Consider the following 19,702-nt stretch of genomic DNA (forward strand, 5'->3'; position numbering starts at 1 on the left):
ATTTGCGAAAAGCCTAAACTCCTCCTGGCTTAGAGTTTTCTACCTTGTGAATTTTCTGCAGAAACTGTGCAACTAGGAAGTTGAATTAAGATCTTAAGGTATTTTTACTCTGATCACAGAAACCAAGATTTCTGTAAAATGATAATGACTTAAAAGAAAAAGAGCTACTGATTTATTTATTTTACCTTAGGTTTGACTCTGATACAATACTCTGATACAAAAATATCTCACTAAAAGAAAAATCTCACATTACCTCAAGATTACAAGCAAATAATCATTGATAAAGTAAATTTTAAAATCTGGTTCCAAACTATAAATGACAACATTTTCTAATCTTCTCATCCTTTAAATCCGGATATTTCCAGAAATACAGAAAAACTTACAAACATGTTTATTTAGATAGAATTGCAGACATCTTTTATAGGGTTTGAGGGCCTCAAATCATTACTGACAAAATTTTACATAAAGCTTAGTATTTTGCTTGAGCGATCTTTCCAATAATTTTTAAATCAAGCCACATAGAAAACACTTAACTCAACTTACCCTACTGTTGGATGTTAAAGAATTGGAAAGATTGTTCCAGCCAAGTCAATTCACTTAATTTTTCAAGTAGATCTGATTACTATCTTCTTTTTAAAAATTCAAAGACTCCACCTAATGAGAAAAGAACAACAAACAATAGTGTTTAAATCAGAGCAGCATTATATGATCTACACATTAATAACACAGAAATCAAACCAAGATAATTGTGGTAGCATGCTACTTAAAGCTATAAAACAACAAAAGCATCTGCCAACTAAATTAAATTTTCAAGTTTGGGATAAAATGAATGTTCAAGCATAGAGAAAACAATAAAATAGCACAACAGAGTGTGAGAGCAGAAGAGTTTATTTTCAGGACTGATTGGCACATGGAAATGATGACTATATACTGTCAGTTAGGATATGTAAAATTAGACACAAGAGAAAGATGCAGCTGACTGCTTTGGAATTCTACTTATTGAATCTTATTAATTTACGAATGCAATGAAAATGTGTAGGTTGCAGTTCCTTAAACCTGTTAAGGTACATAAACTAATACTCAGATCATTTGGAGAGAACTCACTAACATGAATTTCCAAATCACTCTTAAAATGTTACACCTTGTCTCTCACAGAAAGAGTTTATTAAAAATCCATAAGCAGCTTATTTGTGATTTATAAATAATATCAGTTAATTCTATTCATTTTACTAGTAAATACACCTTTTTCAGAAGCTGAAGTATTCAATTATCATCTCAGCTCCATAAGAAAGTCTGAGAGAAAGCAAGCTGTAGCTCCACTGATGAGAGCCTAAAATAAATAGGATGCTGGAGGGTTGACCAGAAGATGGAAATAGAAAACTGGACAGCTTCCAGCCTCTCCTGAATCAGGTTTCCCCAGGGCAGACCTAGTATGTTTTAAAGTCCCAGAACATCAAATACAACTATACTAATGCGAAAGTTCAAAAACCTACTCCAACGCCATAAATACATGATTGTTTTACTATACAACTTGGAATTAACCTCATGCTGTCACTCCCCAAATCCCACTACACATGCTAGAAAAATTGACAGTTATCTCATTTTTTTTAAAAAAAAGGCTGAAATAGATTTGCTCTCTACTATTGGAAGGTACATGCTGAAAAAAAAGTGAAACAAAACAAAAATGTTCCTGACAATGAAGACAAATAGCAATAATTATACATTCTAAGCCCAAATGCAGAGTAGTCATGGGAACTAGGTTTCCACTGCCAAGGCAACCTATGTCTGGACTTCTGTCTTATTGCTATTCAAGAAGTAGTTATCTAGGAAACTCATTTCGATATGGTCTCAAAAGATGTATTTATTCCAGAGATAAATAGTCTTAATTATTATTCTAGGATTCTTGCCATTAATATGACAAGATAAATGTCAAATGACTTGGTTATTTTAAGCTACACTGTCTCAACAGATGTAGGCACCTAAACAATGAATTGCAATATCATACAAAATTATACAGTCATTTTTCACATTTGAACATCTAGAGCTGTGAAAATAATTTATTTTTCCAGCCCTTTCATGAAAGAATTAGCAAGGCTCCTTCAAATAATATTTGGTATTTATTTTCATAATATCATTGCTGGATTCTTCTCATGATAGTTTTGTGTTAGTACATATGTTTAGCAACATATCTTTGTGAAAGTCTCTTTCCAAGAAAAAGTAATGGTGCTTCCTCTCATGGTATGGAATGGACTTGATGATTCTTAAGAATCCTTTCTCACTAAAGTAAATCCTTGTGCATTATTGGAGGACTATAAATTGGTGTAGCCACTATGGAAAACAATATGGAGTTTCTTAAAAAATTAAAAATAGAACTATCTTATGACCCCAAAATTTCACTTCTGGGTATTTATCTGAAGAAATCTAAAACATTAATTTGAAAAGATATATGTATCCCAATGTGCACTGCAGCATAATTTACAATAGCCAAGACATGAAAGCAAACTAGGTGTCCATTGATAGATAAATGGACAAAGAAGATGAGCTATACATATAATGAAATATTACTCAGCCATAAAAAAGAAGGAAATCTTGCTATTTGCAAATGGATGAAACTTGAGGGTACTATGCTAAGTGAAATAAGTCAGACAGAAAAAGACAAATACTGCATGATTTCACTTATATGTGGAATCTAAAACACAAATAAATGAGCAAACAAAACAGAAACAAATTCATAAAGAGCATGAACTGATGGTTGCCAGATGGGAGGGTAGATAAGAGGATGGGCAAAAATAGATGAAAGGGATTAAGAAGTATAAACTTCCAGTTATAAATATAGTCATAGGGATATCAAGTATAGCACAGGGAAGATGCTTAATAATCCTATCTAATAAAAGAGAAACATGGTAATTGGCATACGACCGCTACCCTTCCTATTGGCTAATCAGCGAGATATGCAAATTAACTGCCAGCCAAGATGGCGGCCGGCAGCCAGGCAGCTTGAAACTAACATGAGGCTTGCTTGCTTCAGTGACGGAGGATTCCAACGTTCCCCTCCTGCCTTGCAGGCCTCTGAGCCTGCAGTTTAAGAAATATTGTAACGAATATAGAAGCTAAATAAAACCCCAGAAACCAGCTTTCAGCGAGCTGGGATCTCAGAGCTGGAGTTGATACAGAGTTTCGATTATAGAACCAAAACAAACCAGATACCTGCTTTCAGGAGTGGAGGCCTAAGAGCTGGAGCCTCAGAGCTAAAGCTGGCCCAGAATAAAAAAGAAAAAAGAAAAAATAGGAGCGGTTGGGAGCTTCCGTCACCCGCCAGCCTGAAAACAGCCCTCAGCCCCTCACCCAGACTGGCCAGGCACCCCAGTGGGGACCCCCACCCTGAAGGGTGTGTGACCAGCTGCAAACAGCCATCATCCCCTCATCCAGGCTGGCCAGGCACCCCAGTGGGGACCCCCACCCTGATCAGGACACCCTTCAGGGCAAACCAGCCGGCCCCACCCATGCACCAGGCCTCTACCCTATATAGTAAAAGGGTAATATGCCTCCCAGTGCCGGGATCAGCGGAGCCGAGAGGCCTCCTGGCACCGGGATCAGCGTGACAGGGGGCAGCGCCCAAACCCCCTGATCGCCCTGCGGCTCTGTGTGTGACAGGGGGTGGGGCCACAACCTCCCTGTTGGCCCTGCTCTGTGCCTGATACGGGGGAGCTCGCAAACGCCCTGATTGCCCTGCGGCTCTGTGTGTGACAGGGTGTGGAGCCCCAACTCCCCCCCCTCCCCCCGCCACGGGCCCTACTCTGTGTGTGATGGGGTAGAGCCATAACCTCCCCATCGGCCCTGCCCTGAGTGTTACAGTGGCAGCGCCCCAACCCCCTGATCGGCCCTGCTCTGTGTGTGACAAGGGGCAGTGCCCCAACCCCCTGATCGGCCCTGCTCTGTGCATGACAGGGGGTGGTGCCACAACCTCCCTATCGACCCTGCCTTGAGTGTGACAGGGGGCGGCGCCCCAACTCCCCAATAAGCCCTGCTCTGAGCCTGACCAGGGGCTGCACCTAGGGATTGGGCCTGCCCTCTGCCACCCGGGAGCAGGCCTAAGCCAGCAGGTCGTTATCTCCCGAGGGGTCCCAGACTGCGAGAGGGCACAGGCCGGGCTGAGGGACCCCCCTTCCCCCCCGAGTGCACAAATTTTTGTTCACCGGGCCTCTAGTCCTATATAATAAAAGGCTAATATGCAAATCAACCCAACGGCGGAACAACCAGTCACTATGACATGCACTAACTACCAGGGGGCAGACGATCAATGCAGGATCTGCCCCCTGGTGGTCAGTGCGCTCCCACAGGGGGAGCATCACTCAGCCAGAAGCTGGGCTCACGACTGGTGAGCGCAGCAGCAGTTGCAGGAGCCTCTCCCACCTCCGCTGCTGTGCTAGGGATGTCTGACTAGTGGCTTAAGCTGGTTCCCCACAGAGAGGGGCCTAAGCTGCCAGTTGGACATCCCTCGGGGGCTCCTGGACTGCAAGAGGGCGCAGGCCAGGCTGAGGGACCCGCCCCCAAAAGTGCACGAACTTCGTGCAGTGGGCCTCTAGTAGTGTAATAACTATGTACATTGCCAGATGAGTACTAGACTCTGTAAGGAATACAAGTATATAATCACTATGTTGTACACTTGAAACTAATATAATATTGCATGTCAACTATAATAAAAAAAGAAAATTTTTAAAAAATTCCTTTTTCACTAATTTTTCAATGTATAATATGAAATTGACCTGTACAACAGTCTAGATCTACCATTTTGTCCTTTATAATTTCTTATGTTAAGTATTATTTTCTTAAACTATGTAGTTCTTGCCTCAAATGAGGGCTTAAGTTACTTGAGCGTGGCCAGTCATTAAGCTAGTATTTTAAAAGGCTGCTCACCTATAATACAACAAATATGCTCGTTTCAATCTAACTACGGTTATCCAAGTGGTCAGTGATTTCAAATTACCTAGGAATTTGTCAATGTTGATATGCACCTCATATCCCACTTCAAAAGCAGTAAGTACAAAATGTATTAGTCACCTTTTTGGAGGATTCCTTTATATGACTGCCACTAATTAGCACGAGAGATACAGATCTGTGGCCTGTTGAACAGGTAAGCCTCATGTGTACAAACCACAATGCAACATTCTTCAGAAATGCCCATTTCCTCAGGAGCGAACAGGACACCTGAGATATGATCATGGGTTCTCTTCAATTTCTACACGACACTGCAGTGCAACACCTAAAATAATTTTATAACCTGATGAAAGCAGCTGAGTCTAAACCTCCTTACCTTTGATTTATTTTTATTGCCTGTCTCACCACACTAAGAAAACAAAACAAACTCCACCTTAGTCAGTGGTATGAGTTCCATCAGAAAATCTAAACACATGTGAACTTTGTATTTCAGCCAGTTACATGGTGTATACAATGGAGTACTTTATCTTTAGGTAATATTTGATTGTGTGGTCACCAATTGGTCTCTTTCAGTTATTTGCGTATAATACATCAGGAGTACCTACAGTGACAGAGTGGAGTAACTTTCTCTAGCTGAGTGGTGTCCCCCGTGCAGTATATATGGGCCATGCTTCCCGAGTTGACCAGGATGCTCTGGGAGCACTTCAGCCCCCGGTGCTATGGTAACGTGTGGGGGAACACCCATGAACCAGAAGACAAGTCCTATCTAAAATAAAACATCTTAATTGCCTCAACAAAAGATGTAAATGACACAACCACGAAATAGTATCCCATGTAACCAGTATATTTTCTTAGTATATTTACATGACAAAGCCCTGAGTCCATTTAAAACATAGCTGAATGGTTGAGCTTACCTAATACCCTTCCCCTGCACCTCCATCCCAACCAGTGTCTCTCATTTCTGTTACCTGCGAAATAGGTTTGGATTCAAAGAAACAGAAATACTAACAGAGAAATGTAAATGACTTAAAACGTAAGCTAAAACTTGACTGAGAATAGTCTACATATTGTTGCACATGCTAATTGCATCCATGTGTTATCTCCCTTGATTTAACAAACCTAAGTACTCTCAAAGAATCTTATATTTTACAAAACCTATGCTGACCTGAAGAATTCCAGACACTCCGGTGAAAGGGAAGGAAAGGACAAATAGAAATGGGAGGGGGGAAAAGCCAGGAATATCTGTGTGAAGTTGGGCAAATAAGGACAGAAGCTGTTTTCCATCCTCACTTTGAAAGTCACACTGTGTGCCAGGCGGAGTGAAAGCATGAGTGGTGTGCTGCTCCACCTTCCCGAAGAAAGAAGCACGGGGAAAATGTGGCAAGTACTTAATCTAAGGCTCGTTTCCTGAAAAACTGCAAGATGCCCACAAATTTTCTTTCCCAGAGTTCAAAATAGCAAGTTGAGTGGGTGTAAACATTTCAAGTGAAAAAAAAAAAGTAACTAAGGAAAAGGAAATCATACTTTTTGCTTCTCAGTTTGAGAATTTTAAAAGAGGCCATTTAGAGGGATGCTTTTAATGACTTGGATCTGGAGGTTGTTCTGAATCAGAATACAAATACAGTCCTGATGATTTAATGGGGCCCTCTGGCCACTTTAAAACCTTGTCTTGCCTTTTTTATGTTAGGACTAAATTTACAACCTCCCTGTCACAGTGAAAGTGGCAGGTTCAGTACGTTACAACCAGATCCCTACATCTCTACAGTACAACACTGGCAAAAAGGGAAGTTGAAGGTTCATGGGGTCTCCACCCTGCCCAGGAAAAGAGACCTTCCTCAACAGGGCTATGAAAACTTTGCCTGTGAGTCACCCTAGGAGCTCATTAGCATGATGAGTGTGATTCTGCATGTCTGGATGGGGACCAGGCTGCTAAAGCTTCCAGGTGATGCTGATGCATGGGTCTGGAGTCCACATCTTGAGAAGCAAGGCTCTAGTCTACAACAATGGTTTACTAACAGCCAGACAACAGAAACCACAATCAACCAATGACGACTTTTGCAAGGTACCTAACACAGTGCTAGTTGCTATGGATATGATAAAATGCATAATAACATAAGCCCTGAGCCAACACACAAAAATTACTTTAAAAATGTAAGTGCCAAATGCTAAGCTGTTTGGTAATGATTCTAAGTAAAATGGAAATTGAGAACAGGAAGAGCTCAGTAGGGGCTAGAATAGTGGCAGGTCAAATTCATCAGGCTCCAGGCTGTGGGGGATGTGGACAGAAAAAGAGCAGCAGACCAAAAAAGGAATTCTAGAAGGGAGTGCCTAGAGTTCCAATGGGCAAAAACTACAGTGCACTTGCTCTGTGGTTGTAGATATTATCATTTGAAAATTTTAGCCAGAATTCACTTTTAACCAGGTGAAGGAAACTTCCGACCTAGTTTAAAATGTGTAGGCTTGGGAATTATAATGCTGTTGCCTTAGACTTATGCAAATTCTCTCCACTGTCAACAACTACAGCCTTCTTGTTTTTAATGCATTTTTACTGATTTCAGAGAGAAAGGGAGAAGAAGAGAGAAATAGGAACATCAATGATGAGAGAGAATTATTGATTGGCTGCCTCCTGCATGCCCCATACTGGGGATTGAGCTTGCAACGCTGGCATGTGCCCTGACCTGGAATTGAACCATGACCTCCTGATTCATAGGTTAACGCTCAACCACTGAGCCACGCCCACCGGACAACAATAGCCTTCTTAATGACATTTTAGGTGTAAGCCTGGTAGCAGAGAATTACCATTTTGTATATATATATTTATGCCTTTGATTAACATATGTCTTTAATGATTAATAATTTTAATAGCATTGGACTACAAATTTTCACTACAATAGAATTAATGATCTTCTGTTATTTAGTGTTTTAATTTAATAATAGGAACATTTTTCTCCTATAAGATACTTTTGGATTGCACATACCCACACAACACCGTGGGCTCCAACATTATTCTTCCCTTTCCTCCCACACTGGCTGACAACGGAAAGAAAACACACCCAGAAACAGAATGAAATTATTAATGAATGATGCCTTAGATTTTTTAAATCTCTTTAATTTTTCCTGTCAATCCACAATATATTGCCTAGAGGCTTCAACAGACACGAAACAGAGGATTGCAAAAATCAATATAAATATGAAAATACAATCTCCAAACTTCTTTTACTGAAGAAAATTATAGGGAGGTGAGGGAACCTATAAGCTGCAGGAGGGGAGGGTCACATTTGAAAGAGAAATGGCACATTTTAGCATTCTTAGGTCGGGTGGACAATCTCCTTGAGTTCCAGTTTCATCATCAGAACTACCAACTTCACCCCCTAGTGTAAGCAGTAAGAAATGATGGGTGGAATTCTTGCAAATATTACCTTTCCTGTAAATGCTAAGTGCCAGGACTATCAGCTACTGTCCCTTCCATGCTCCTAATCCTACAGAAATCCCCAGTGTTTGCTGAAAGACAAGATTTAAGGAAATGGGTTATGGCAAACCTCTGCAACTCTAAACTTGGACATTATAAGATATCTGCATCACTAAAGCTGTGCTAAACAAGGCCCTAGGATTCAGGATGGACCAATGAAGTTATCTACCATCAATATAATACACACACGACACACAGCAACGACTCATTAATGACAAGAAAAGGATACTGATATGAGAATGCTAAAGTGTTACCCATGAATGGCTGCAAAGCACTAAACGGAATGCAAATAGGCATGCCCTAAAAAGACTCTGAAGTTTGTCTTCTACAAATCTCTTCCCCTTTCTATTCTGAAGCCTTTCAGGAGTCCTCCCCTAACAAGGTCACGGGATCCTGCAGGCTGCCCTCTCCAATCTACTGCAAAAGAGAGCTAACAGTCTCTTTCATGCTAGCTGCCAAAAAAATGTAATGTGCTCCGGTTAGAAACTTTACCTACAGAATCTAACAAGACAACTTTGGACATTATAAAACTTAATACAAATAAATATAGAATGGTTGGTGATTGGATTCTGCTATAATAAACTCCTCCTCTGTGGGATATGTTATTATTAAGCCTATTAAGATACAGTGCAAGGTACTAGGACTAAACAAAACAAGATATGATCTGCTTTCAGTCTGCCCAGGCAATCTGAATCAAATTGGCCCTGCTGAAGACAGCTCATCACAAGAAACTCTCTCCCACCCCCACCCCTCTGGCATGATCTCACCTTTGGTTAGTTATAAAGCACAGTCCCATTTCTTTCTTCCCCAGCATCTCTCATTACAATCCCCTGTGTTCGTATCCACCTGCTTTTAGAATTGCCAATAGAAATTACCAGAAGTTGTAAGAGTTAGTTTTGCAACAGCACAGACATCTAACTGCAAGCCTGGAACCATGGTGGAAATAGGTTCAGTTAAGAAAGATTCCCCCAGCCAGAATTATTCTCCTCACTAACCAGACTGCCAGGCTCAGATCAAATGAAGGTCGACGCAATGTCCCCAGAGGAAGCTGTTTAACCCGATGGGTCGGTTCCCCTGAGCCCTGCCAAGGAGGCCCTTCAGACTGACAGCTGACCTGGCAGGGCTGCTGTCTCCCCCCAGGGGGAGAGGACCTCCCCTGGAGGACAGGCCCGGAAAGCCAGCAAAGCAAGCTGAGCAGCTGGGGCAGCCACTTGTGGCCAACACCAAGGCAGGCTGACTCAGCCACTGAGCGTTAGAAACCTCTGAGGGTGACGGGGGCCCTCGAAATGTATAGTGCGAGACAGGACATCCCTCCTGGCATTCTGGAGAGTAAAGCCCAGGCCAGGGCAACAACAGCCTGCCAGAGGACAGCCTGCTCCTCACATCAAAGCCGGAGGCCTTGGGAGGCTGGCCAACTGCCAAAGATGCAAAGAGCAGCAGGGGAGTGTGTTGCCTCAGGACAATAGCAAACTGGGACAAGGAAGAGTCTGTAAATTCCAAGCACTGGGGAGGTCTGCTAGAGATTTTACCCTCTCCTGTCAGGGCTCTGATTTAATTTCCTTTGAAGGGGAAAAGAAAAGAAAAAGGGGGAGAAGAAAGAATATACATTCCCAAACCTTCTGTCTGCAAAAGCAGACACCACAATGCACACGAACGCCCTCTGGTCCTTTCAGCTCACCCCCACTGTCTAAAACAATACAGCTAAGCCAGACGTGATCCTCTCCGGTTCATCTTAATAGGGCATTAAGTCCAAGGAGTAATTAAGACCATTTAAATGCAAACATCGCCTTCCCATTGCTAATATCCTCCCAGATATTTCTCATCAATTCTGTTTAATTGGAGAAGCATCGCCCATTAATTATAACCTGACAGTTTTATTTATTTGACAGTGCACAGTACACAGTCCCATTTCGGGGAACAAGAACTTAAGAGAGGCATCAAACTCTCACTCACCCTGATGACTCAGCTCTCAGACCTCCCTAAGAGGTTCTACCCAGAAAAGCTTACCCACTGGCTCAACAGAAATGGAGGTAGTTCAGGAATCATCTTCCAGCCTCCTCATTTAATTTTACAGCGTTTTGCATAAAAACATACAGAAAACAAAGTAAGGGAAACAAATCTGTAAGAGAGTAAAAGAAAAATCAATCACTCTCCCTTCCATGGTCTTAGAATGAGATACCTAAGGCCCAGGATAAATGCTGCCAGTGTCCCCAAGGCCTTTCAGGGAAGCGAGCATCAAAGGGAAACGGGGCACTTGAGCCACTGGAGGTGACTGGGTGCCATCGTGAGAACCCAGGCTACGTAAACGCTCGCGCGGTGGAACAGGGAGAGCCTTGTTGAGTTTTCCTTTTAGAGGAAATGAATATGAGTTGAGGTCACTCAACTCTAATCCACCCTGTGCATCAGGGTTATCCTTCTAGCAACACGTGCTCCATTTAGGCACCGGTTTGTCCTAAGCCCAGCGTGTCATCCGTGGTGGCATGCCGGGGGTGGAATGACTTCCAATTCTCAGCTAATCCTGTGTGGGGAAGGCCAAGGTACAGAGCTTACTTGATTGCATAAAATGGAGAGCTATTTTCAGCCTCTGAATCATCCGTCTGGCTCTTTTACCAGTCCTAAAGCCATATTACAATCCTGTAAAAATCTCTTTTCTATTCAACTTCACTTATTTTAACCTAAGCCAAAAGTTAAAAGAATCCTGCGGTTTCAAAACGATGAAACCATGAAATGGAAGCAAAAAAAAAAGAGATTTACAAATATTTTCAACTTAAAACGGACACCATTTCAATGGTAGAGGGTCAGGCCCTATGTTTTCTTCAGTTATCTTTAAACTCTTTATAAAAATCCTGCACAATTAACACTTAGCAGGACATTAGGGCCTAAGGATACAAATCAATTTTGTTTTAGTCATACTTCTAAAATTTTGAAGAGAAACATTAAATAATGGAAATTTTAAAAAACCTGCTTCTATAGGAAGAAACTTAGCTACTTCTGAAATAATTTCACTGGGATTTATGCTGGTTATTATGAAAACAGGATGCTTCTATGTAGTTCCTCATACAGTCTACCAAACCAGCATAAGACTACAAAATAGATCAAAACAACAAATCTACATGAAGTTGGCTAATATTGAAAAAGCAAAATGAAATTTTTATTCACATATTTTAAATTTTTTTTCCATGTGAGCTGATCTCTGGAAAGATGTTTTCTGTTTTCAGGGATGCCAAAGGGAAACAGGTACATAATATAATCTGTGATAGTCCAGCATCATAGTGCCAGGAACTTAATCTTCAATATGGGAGGGTCAAAGATGAATCTTCATTGCTAAGACTTCTTATTAAAAAATTAACATGGATTAACCCATGGTCACTACATACCTGCTAAAAATTCACCTCAACAACATAAGGATTCCAATAACAAAGTTTTTCTAATGTTCCACAATGAAATATGATGAAGCTACTGGCACCCAAGGATGCACTTGATATTAGTGAATTTAGAGATAATGCTAAATGGGTATGACTAGCACAACCAGGCATGTAATCTTACCTGGGTGCGAGGAAGGGTAGAGCAGGGTAATCACCTCTAGAAATGAAATCAGTATTTTTTTTCCCCACTCCTTTCTGCCTATGTAAATGGAAGCATATATATGATCCTCTTATCCTGACCCTCATAGCCCTATTTGGGAATGTAGACTAAATGGGGGGAAAGTGTATCTAAGCAATAATTGCACCTAAATAGTCTCCCAAGCAGATAGTTCAGCTGTCTTCTGTCCATCAGGTACTTATTGAAAAAGCTGGAAAAGTCATTCAAAAAAGTGCACCTGCTGCCACAATTCCACGAATGTGTCTCCACTGAAACCACTGCAAGCACCAGGGCAACTATGCCTCGAGGAAGGACACAGAGGTTTCTCTTCCCTTCTGACATCCTAGGGGCCACATCTAATCAATAAGGCTGATGGTTTCATTTTTTATAAAACTATAAAATAGATCTTTTTAATATCTCACCACTTACAAACTTTTCTGCCTGGTGAAATAAAAATGTTCCTTCCTTTCTCTATATCTATCATTTGCCATTAACATCCAACAATCACTTACTAAGCACCTATCACACACCAGGCACTTGGCTGCATCAGGACACATATGTGATTCTGGTCTCAGTGAATTCCTGGCTTGCAAGTCGGGTGGAGAGTGCTACAGTACAGGTTACAGTAGGCCCCATAGGAGAGTGAGGGGTCGCTATGAAGGAAGGGCTGAGAGGGGAGACACTTGAAAGGGGTCTGGAATAATCTGCAGAAGCTTGTCAGGCAGACAAGGAGAAAACTGACTTCGAAAGGAAATATAGTATGTTCGGTTTTAGAATGAACTAGGTTTACGGTAACTTAGAAACATTCAAGTAGAAATGCCCATGCAGACATATAGCTATAGAACCATCCAGGAATATGTGAGCTGAAAATCCATTATCGTCATCAGCATCTATGGTGATACTTAAAGCAATGGGTCTGTGTAAACAGTTTGGGAAGTTACAGGAGGAAAAGGCCTAACTTAGGACTGCACTTTGGGGAAAACTACAAAGCCAGAGGATTATGACATGGGGCTGAGATGAGAGGTGGGGTACCAGGCCTCAGCATCATAAAGTCTACTGGTCTTCCTTTCTTAAGCAGGTGGTCAAAACTGTGGTGCAGCCGAGATAGGTAATGCAGGAGCTGGAACAGCTATTAGGATTATTAGTTTGAGTTTGTTTGTTTGTTTACTTTCAAAATGGAAGATATTTGAGCATGTTTAATTTTTCAAGCTGAGAGATATTTAATAGCCAGGGCCCTGAAAAGAAATGACGGAATAAGATTTTACTAAATTAAATTTTTGCCACAGCAGAGAGGCATAATTATTTGGCCGTGTTAATATTTCACTTGACTGTTTTTAAAGAATGCAGAGTGAGGCAAAGGAAAGTTTACAGTTGTGCCTATAGAAAAGAATGCAATAATTAATAAGTAATAATACAATAATAAACTGTTTTCACGTACTCACAACTGTAAACCTACTTTTGCCCCACCCTGTAATTTCAAATTCTCAACGATCATTAATATTGGGAAATCCAAAAGAAATAAGAAAGCAATCACACAAAACTGGGGCGGGGGGGGGCGAATCTTAAAAGTAAAACCCTAAAAGGCAAAGGTAAACTTTGGTCAGAGAATTTTCAAGGTGAACCAAACTTTCCAGGTCATCCATTTAAACCTTTATTTTAAAAAAGATCTTAAATCAATGCAATAATAAGAGCTTCCATTGGGAAATACCAAATCCAAATTTAAAGTGTGTATGATGACATTGCTTGTGACAAAGAGGCTGAACAAACCACCCAGTTCCAGAAACTTGAAAACATTTTATTCAGCCTGGACCTGGCAAACGCGTTACAAGTGAGACCTTATGAAGAGGCTCCCTAAAAGAATCCACTGATTGCCCTAACGGGTTTGGCTCAGTGGATAGAGCGTTGGCCTGCGGACTGAAGGGTCCCGGGTTCGATTCTAGTCAAGGGCATGTACCTTGGTTGCAGGCACATCCCCAGTAGGGGGCGTGCAGGAGGCAGCTGATCAATGTTTCTAACTCTCTAGCCCTCTCCCTTCCTCTCTGTAAAAAAATCAATAAAATATATTTTTAAAAAATCCACTGACTGCTCACACTCTCAGCCCCTAATGACTGATTCATCCTGCTCATGCTGGGGTCATGCCCAGCAGTGGTTCTCACCCTGAACGTGACAACACAACAACGAAATACTTGAATTGAGAAGAGTAAATATGAAATTAAACTAAGTGAAAAACATTAGTTTTATAGTGTGACAATTTTATCATATGATTATAACTGAAAACCCAGTTTTATTCCTGTGATGAAAAATTCAGGGGAAAAAATGCTTCTTTAGAAGTTAGAAAATTACTTACAAACTCAGTTTCTAAGAAATATAAAAAATAATACAAGCACTTTCTTACTTCTTTTACAAGTTTATAGTTTTCCAATTTCTTTTGGTCTTTATGTTTTAAATAAGAGATGGCGGGCGGGGATCAGCAAGTGGAATCTTTATCAGGCCTGAAATAAATAAGTCCTGGTGATAGGATTTGGCTCCCAGACAAGAGGGTGTCCACCTGCCCTAAGTCTGGCAAGACTTAGGGTTGTGACTCTTTCTTATGTAGACACACACACATATACACCAAGCATTATCTACTTTCATTATAAGACATAGCAGATAGTTTTGGCAGCGTAGACTTTGTTTTGACTACTCTGCTTTCCATTAAGAAAAAAAAAAAAAAAGGAAGCTTAAAAGTTTGGGTTTACCACTGAAAACAAGAAAGAAAATGAAAGACGAAATATCAGTGGAGTCTGGAACAATCAACAAGAAAAATATAAATATAATCAACATTGACTGAGTCCTTGTGTTCCAGCAACGTGCTAAGTGATTTATGTGTATTTTCTCATTAAAGGTTTTATGAGGCAGGTACTATTATTACCACCCTTACAGAGGACTTAAAGACCTAAGAGTTTAAGGAACGAACGTGTCCATGGCCTGACAGGGTTGAAAATGTGTGTTGTTTTCTTTAACCCAGTGAGTTCGACTCTAAATCAATGCTCTTGAAAACATACACATAGCAGCAACATAGAAAGATCCTTGGGGGGAAGGAGTCCAAGAACCTGGTAGTTGCCTGCACTCAATTTTCAGTTCCACTCATGATTTCAATCTGGCAAATGGACCACCAGTGTCAAACCAAAGAAAGTTTAATATATTGAACCATCCCTGATGACTCACTGTCTATGCTGGTATGGCTGAACCACATGGCGACAAGAGTTGCAGGTGGGTCAACCAAGTCTGTATACAACAGTGATGGAATGCTTTCCCACTTAGAAATGAGGGTCATTGCTCTAACTCCGGCAGCCAAATCAAAATCTTTCTCAAACAGCTCAAGAATATGCTTTTATCCAGATCATTGTCCTAATTTACTTTGGCACTGAAAAATGTTTACTACGATAAAGTAAGATTAAAATTGATGGGCTTGGAGGACTTTATATTTCCATGTTCCACTAGATTAATTTTAGAGGGCATGCCATGCTTTCCTTCTGTAGAAAATACAATATTTCATTGTCCTTAAATAAAAGTCATACATTTCACAAAAAAATCACATGATATTTTGTTTTAACTTCATTATTAGAAAATGTCTTTTTTTTTTATCCAAAGAGCATTATGCTTTTCTTATTCAGCGTTCATGATGAACTGTTTCTCTCTCTCATGTAGTCAGTTATTCATTCAGCAAACAACTACTGTGCATTCCCAAAGCCATGGTTCTGGTCTTCATGGAACATAGGGGCTAGTGAAGGCCAAACGTTGAAAACAGATTATTATTATATAGATCCCTTAATAAAATGCATGCTATCTAATCAGAAAGCTATATAATAGTATTTGAGAAAGGCAACATTGTAAAGGTACATGATTTTAAATTTGGAAGCTAAGTATCCCTCCTATCATGATCTGAAGCCTCAAATTTAGAGGTCATTTAAAGAGACACATGTTAACTCCACCACAATTTTACTTTCTTTGAAAACTGCTAGATGTTCCAGGGCATCCTGAATCCAATTTGAAAATCATCGGAATGAATGTCCTAGAAACTTCCCAAAAGAAGTCACTGGTCACCATGTGCATATTCTAGCTTGCACAGATTTATCTGTCAGTCTCACATGTCAATTTGTGCAACTGATAAATTTAGAGGGAAAGATGAAAAACAGTATCAGAATTGGAAGACCCTTTCACATCTTGGAGGAGTAGTCCTTTCCATTGTATGTTTCCAGTCTAAAATGATGAACATTCCTACCAGTGACAAATTTGATGTAAACATTTGTTATCTGATGTAGAAACAAAGAGTATGGTATTTTTGTTCTTATCTTTTCATTAACCTAAACTCCCCTTAGTTTAACTGCATCCTCTTATAACATATATCTTTTCTCTTTCTAGAACATGCTAAGAGACAGTTGTTTTCTTATTGATTTCCCTCAGTGGTATCTCAACCTACAGGTGAATATATTCTTGTTTTCCTTTCTGCAGACTTAGTACATTTGGCAAAGATTATACAGAAGAGTGCATCTAAATGGAATCCAAGGAGACTGCCAGAGTCCTATTTTCCCCATAGCTGGCCGGGCCTGTTTGCCCTCCAGGTCTGGGACTTCGGGCGGGTAGGTGCAGCCCAATGAAAAGAGGGGTCCAAGCTGCCTACCTGAGGGTCTCTTTGTGGTTTTGGTGAAGAATTCACTTGGAACAGGTACAAGCGGGACTATTACAGCTCATCTTCCAGCTGGCCAAAGAGGTTCCTCCTTGAAATTTAAGTCATGTTGCTAAGTCTACTATTTGAAATTTGGAACATGTCTCTCTAGAACCAGAGTCAAAAATAGTGAGTGTCATGCCAGGTTAGTTAAAGGCAAAGTAACAAGTACTACAGAGCCTAGTCACTTTATGTGGCATAGCTTCCATTAGGAAAAATAGTCACACTGAGGACTTGAGTCAGTAGGATATGAAACTGTCCCTCACCTTTTCCTGCAGGGGCCATAAAAGCCTAAGCAGAACTCTAAGACGTTAATAATGAAGGACAGCAAGACACATGATCCTGGGCCAGAGTTCTGGGCACGGGCATCAGCAGAAAGAATCTCAGTGGCCCTAGGCTTTTGCCAAGGCAGTAGTGGTGGCCCAGTCACTGGTAGCAACAGCAGAAATGTGGGGGAAAAAGAGCAGAGAAAATAAGTGAATCAGAAGCTAGGTCAGTCATGAAAAGGGAGTGTCCTAATGTTGAGGGCAAGAGGAAGAGAAAGGGAATTCCTGCCACAAGCCAGCAGGGGAAATCCCCTGGTTTGGGTTGCTGTCCACCCTGTCACTGACCAGAAATGTTCATTATTTCGTAATTGAACACTCCCAATCCTACTGACTTACTCTGGCTTCTTAGTCAAGTTTTGTGTTATTAATGAAAATCTGGCTTCAGGCTGGTTGATGTTCCATCCTTCTCAGATTTATTGTTAGTCTACAGAGGTTCTTGACCAGGGTGATTTTGTTCCTCCAATAGATACTGGGCAACATATGGTGTTATTTCTAGTTGTCAGGAGTAGGGAGTAGGGGAGGGGATGGCATTTTCTTCTACTGGGTAGAGACCATGGGTGCCAGTAAATATCCCACAATGCACAGGACAGTGCCCCCTTTACCCCAACAAAGAATTATTCAGCCTCAAATGCCAATATAGCCAAGTTGAGAAACACTCCAACAGTATAACTGCTGAGCAACATTTTGTTTCATGTTACTGTACTCATGATGGGTCCAAGCAAGTGCTTATAACACAGATCCTCCAGACTACTGCATCACTCAAACTCCATTGTGAAGTTCATGCTCAACTAGGAGACTTTCCACAAACAACCAAGGCTATTCTTCAGAATGAGAAAGTCTGACATATATTTTTTAATTAAAGTAATTAAATCAAGAGAGCTAAACTTTGGAAGGCTGGTGCCAAGGGTATGGCATGAACGTGGTATCACCTGAATCGTACTGATTCAGGGGGTTGTGCAAGCTCTTAATGTGAATGTAAACCCTGCCACCGATGCCACATCCTGCTTCTTAATCATTTCCATAAACAGCAGCTGCGTTGTTTAAGCCTCCCTTTAATAAGCCTAACGGGGCTGTATATGTGCAAAAGAACGCAAGCAGGGCTACTAAAGAGGCCACAAAAAGTTCCATGACCCGGGCAGGGAACACAACCTCTTTCTGGCCCTCTCTTTCTTCAACTAAAAAGAGAAAGAGTTGAAATGAGTCATCTCCTACTTCCCTTTCAATTCTCACCACCATGATGGTTTTCTTCCCAGATGGTAATGAGAAGTGGGGCTGCTCCAAAGGAAGTAGGTATCAGCGACCTTCTGAAACCCTCTACAGTGAGGGCTCTGTGAACACAGGGACAAGCCATCCAGCCACTAAGCAGCCCCACAAAGAGGGATGTGTTTGAACACAAATAAAAATGGCTCCTCATGTGATAGAGCAGGTCCCCACTTAGTCCCAGGCTGCATTAGAAATGGTGAAGGGAAGAGATCAAGGCACCCTCTCCATGTGTGCACAACAGAAAAGGACTAACCAATATATACTGGCCTGTCAGCCATAGCCTCCTGCACAGAAAGTCATCACCTCCCAACCACCATCTTCTCATTAGGAGGGACAGAGGAAAGGACAGTGTGTTTTTAACTGTGTCTTTGTAATAAAAATCCCAAATGATAACAAAATGGGAGGGCAACAACAACACAAATTTGAGGAGCTTACAGTTGTCAAAAATACATATTTGTAACCATTTGCTAGAGACTCAAATTAGTTCTAGGGAACCACTCAGCAATACTGCATGGCCGACTTCGAGAGTTTTCATTCATTGTTCTACCATAAGAATGGGTATTGCTTTCTCGAGTCTCCCCCTGAGATGTCTGTACTGTGGTTCTGTTCACATGCCTAGTGTGGCCAGTTAAAAGTAACAGTGTCAAAGATATACTCAGGCTCTACCAAGTAGAAGTAAAAGATTGTATTTCCTGACCTCAAGATTTTAAAAAATCTGACTAGGGAAATACTAGTAAATTAAAACACACCATGGTCGGGGCATATACAAGAAATGAAAATAATAGAAATCCATTTTTTTGCCATTTCAACATTTATCACAATTTTCCAGGACTATGTTTTCCCAGCTGAAAGGCCAGGATTTTAATATGTGTTTGAAATATGAAGCCTTCTGATGAGACATGTTTGCTAAGTTTGTTTGTTGTTTTGTTTTGTTTCAGCAAGAGCAGGTTCTTCTTAAAACACCTGTCATTTGAGGGTATTTGACAGCTTGTCTCCTTACTTTTTGTCACAGCCAGGGGTTAAAAACAGGAGACCTTCAGGCACCCCAGTTCCACCTGCTGTTCCATTGTAATCTCCAGGATTCTCCCCAAACCACCCCCAGAGAAAGGAATGAAAAGAATCTCCTTTGTCGCATGTTACAACCACCTAGAGCAGCGGTTCTCAACCTGTGGGTCGCGACCCCTTTGGCGGTCGAATGACCCTTTCACAGGGGTCGCCTAAGACCATCCTGCATATCAGATATTTACATTACGATTCGTAACAGTAGCAACATTACAGTTATGAAGTAGCAACGAAAATAATTTTATGGTTGGGTCACAACATGAGGAACTGTATTTAAAGGGCCAGAAGGTTGAGAACCACTGCATTCTGAAGACTCCATATACAGCACGTTTGTGGTGCAACAAAAAGACAGAT

At 41.0% G+C, this 19,702-nt stretch overlaps 1 protein-coding gene across 6 annotated transcripts in view; it reads right to left on the reverse strand.

Annotated features, from left to right (window-relative positions):
- HIVEP2 (HIVEP zinc finger 2) overlaps window positions 1-19,702 on the reverse strand; it is a 180,708-nt gene that overhangs the window by 79,363 nt on the left and 81,643 nt on the right. For all 6 annotated transcript variants that reach the window (XM_059700529.1, XM_059700532.1, XM_059700528.1 and 3 more), the window contains exon 2: window positions 544-654. The gene's annotated coding sequence lies outside the window, so the exon portion shown is untranslated. The remainder of the gene's footprint in view (window positions 1-543; window positions 655-19,702) is intronic.

Source organism: Myotis daubentonii, chromosome 6, assembly GCF_963259705.1.
Source record: "Myotis daubentonii chromosome 6, mMyoDau2.1, whole genome shotgun sequence".
Taxonomy (NCBI): domain Eukaryota; kingdom Metazoa; phylum Chordata; class Mammalia; order Chiroptera; family Vespertilionidae; genus Myotis; species Myotis daubentonii.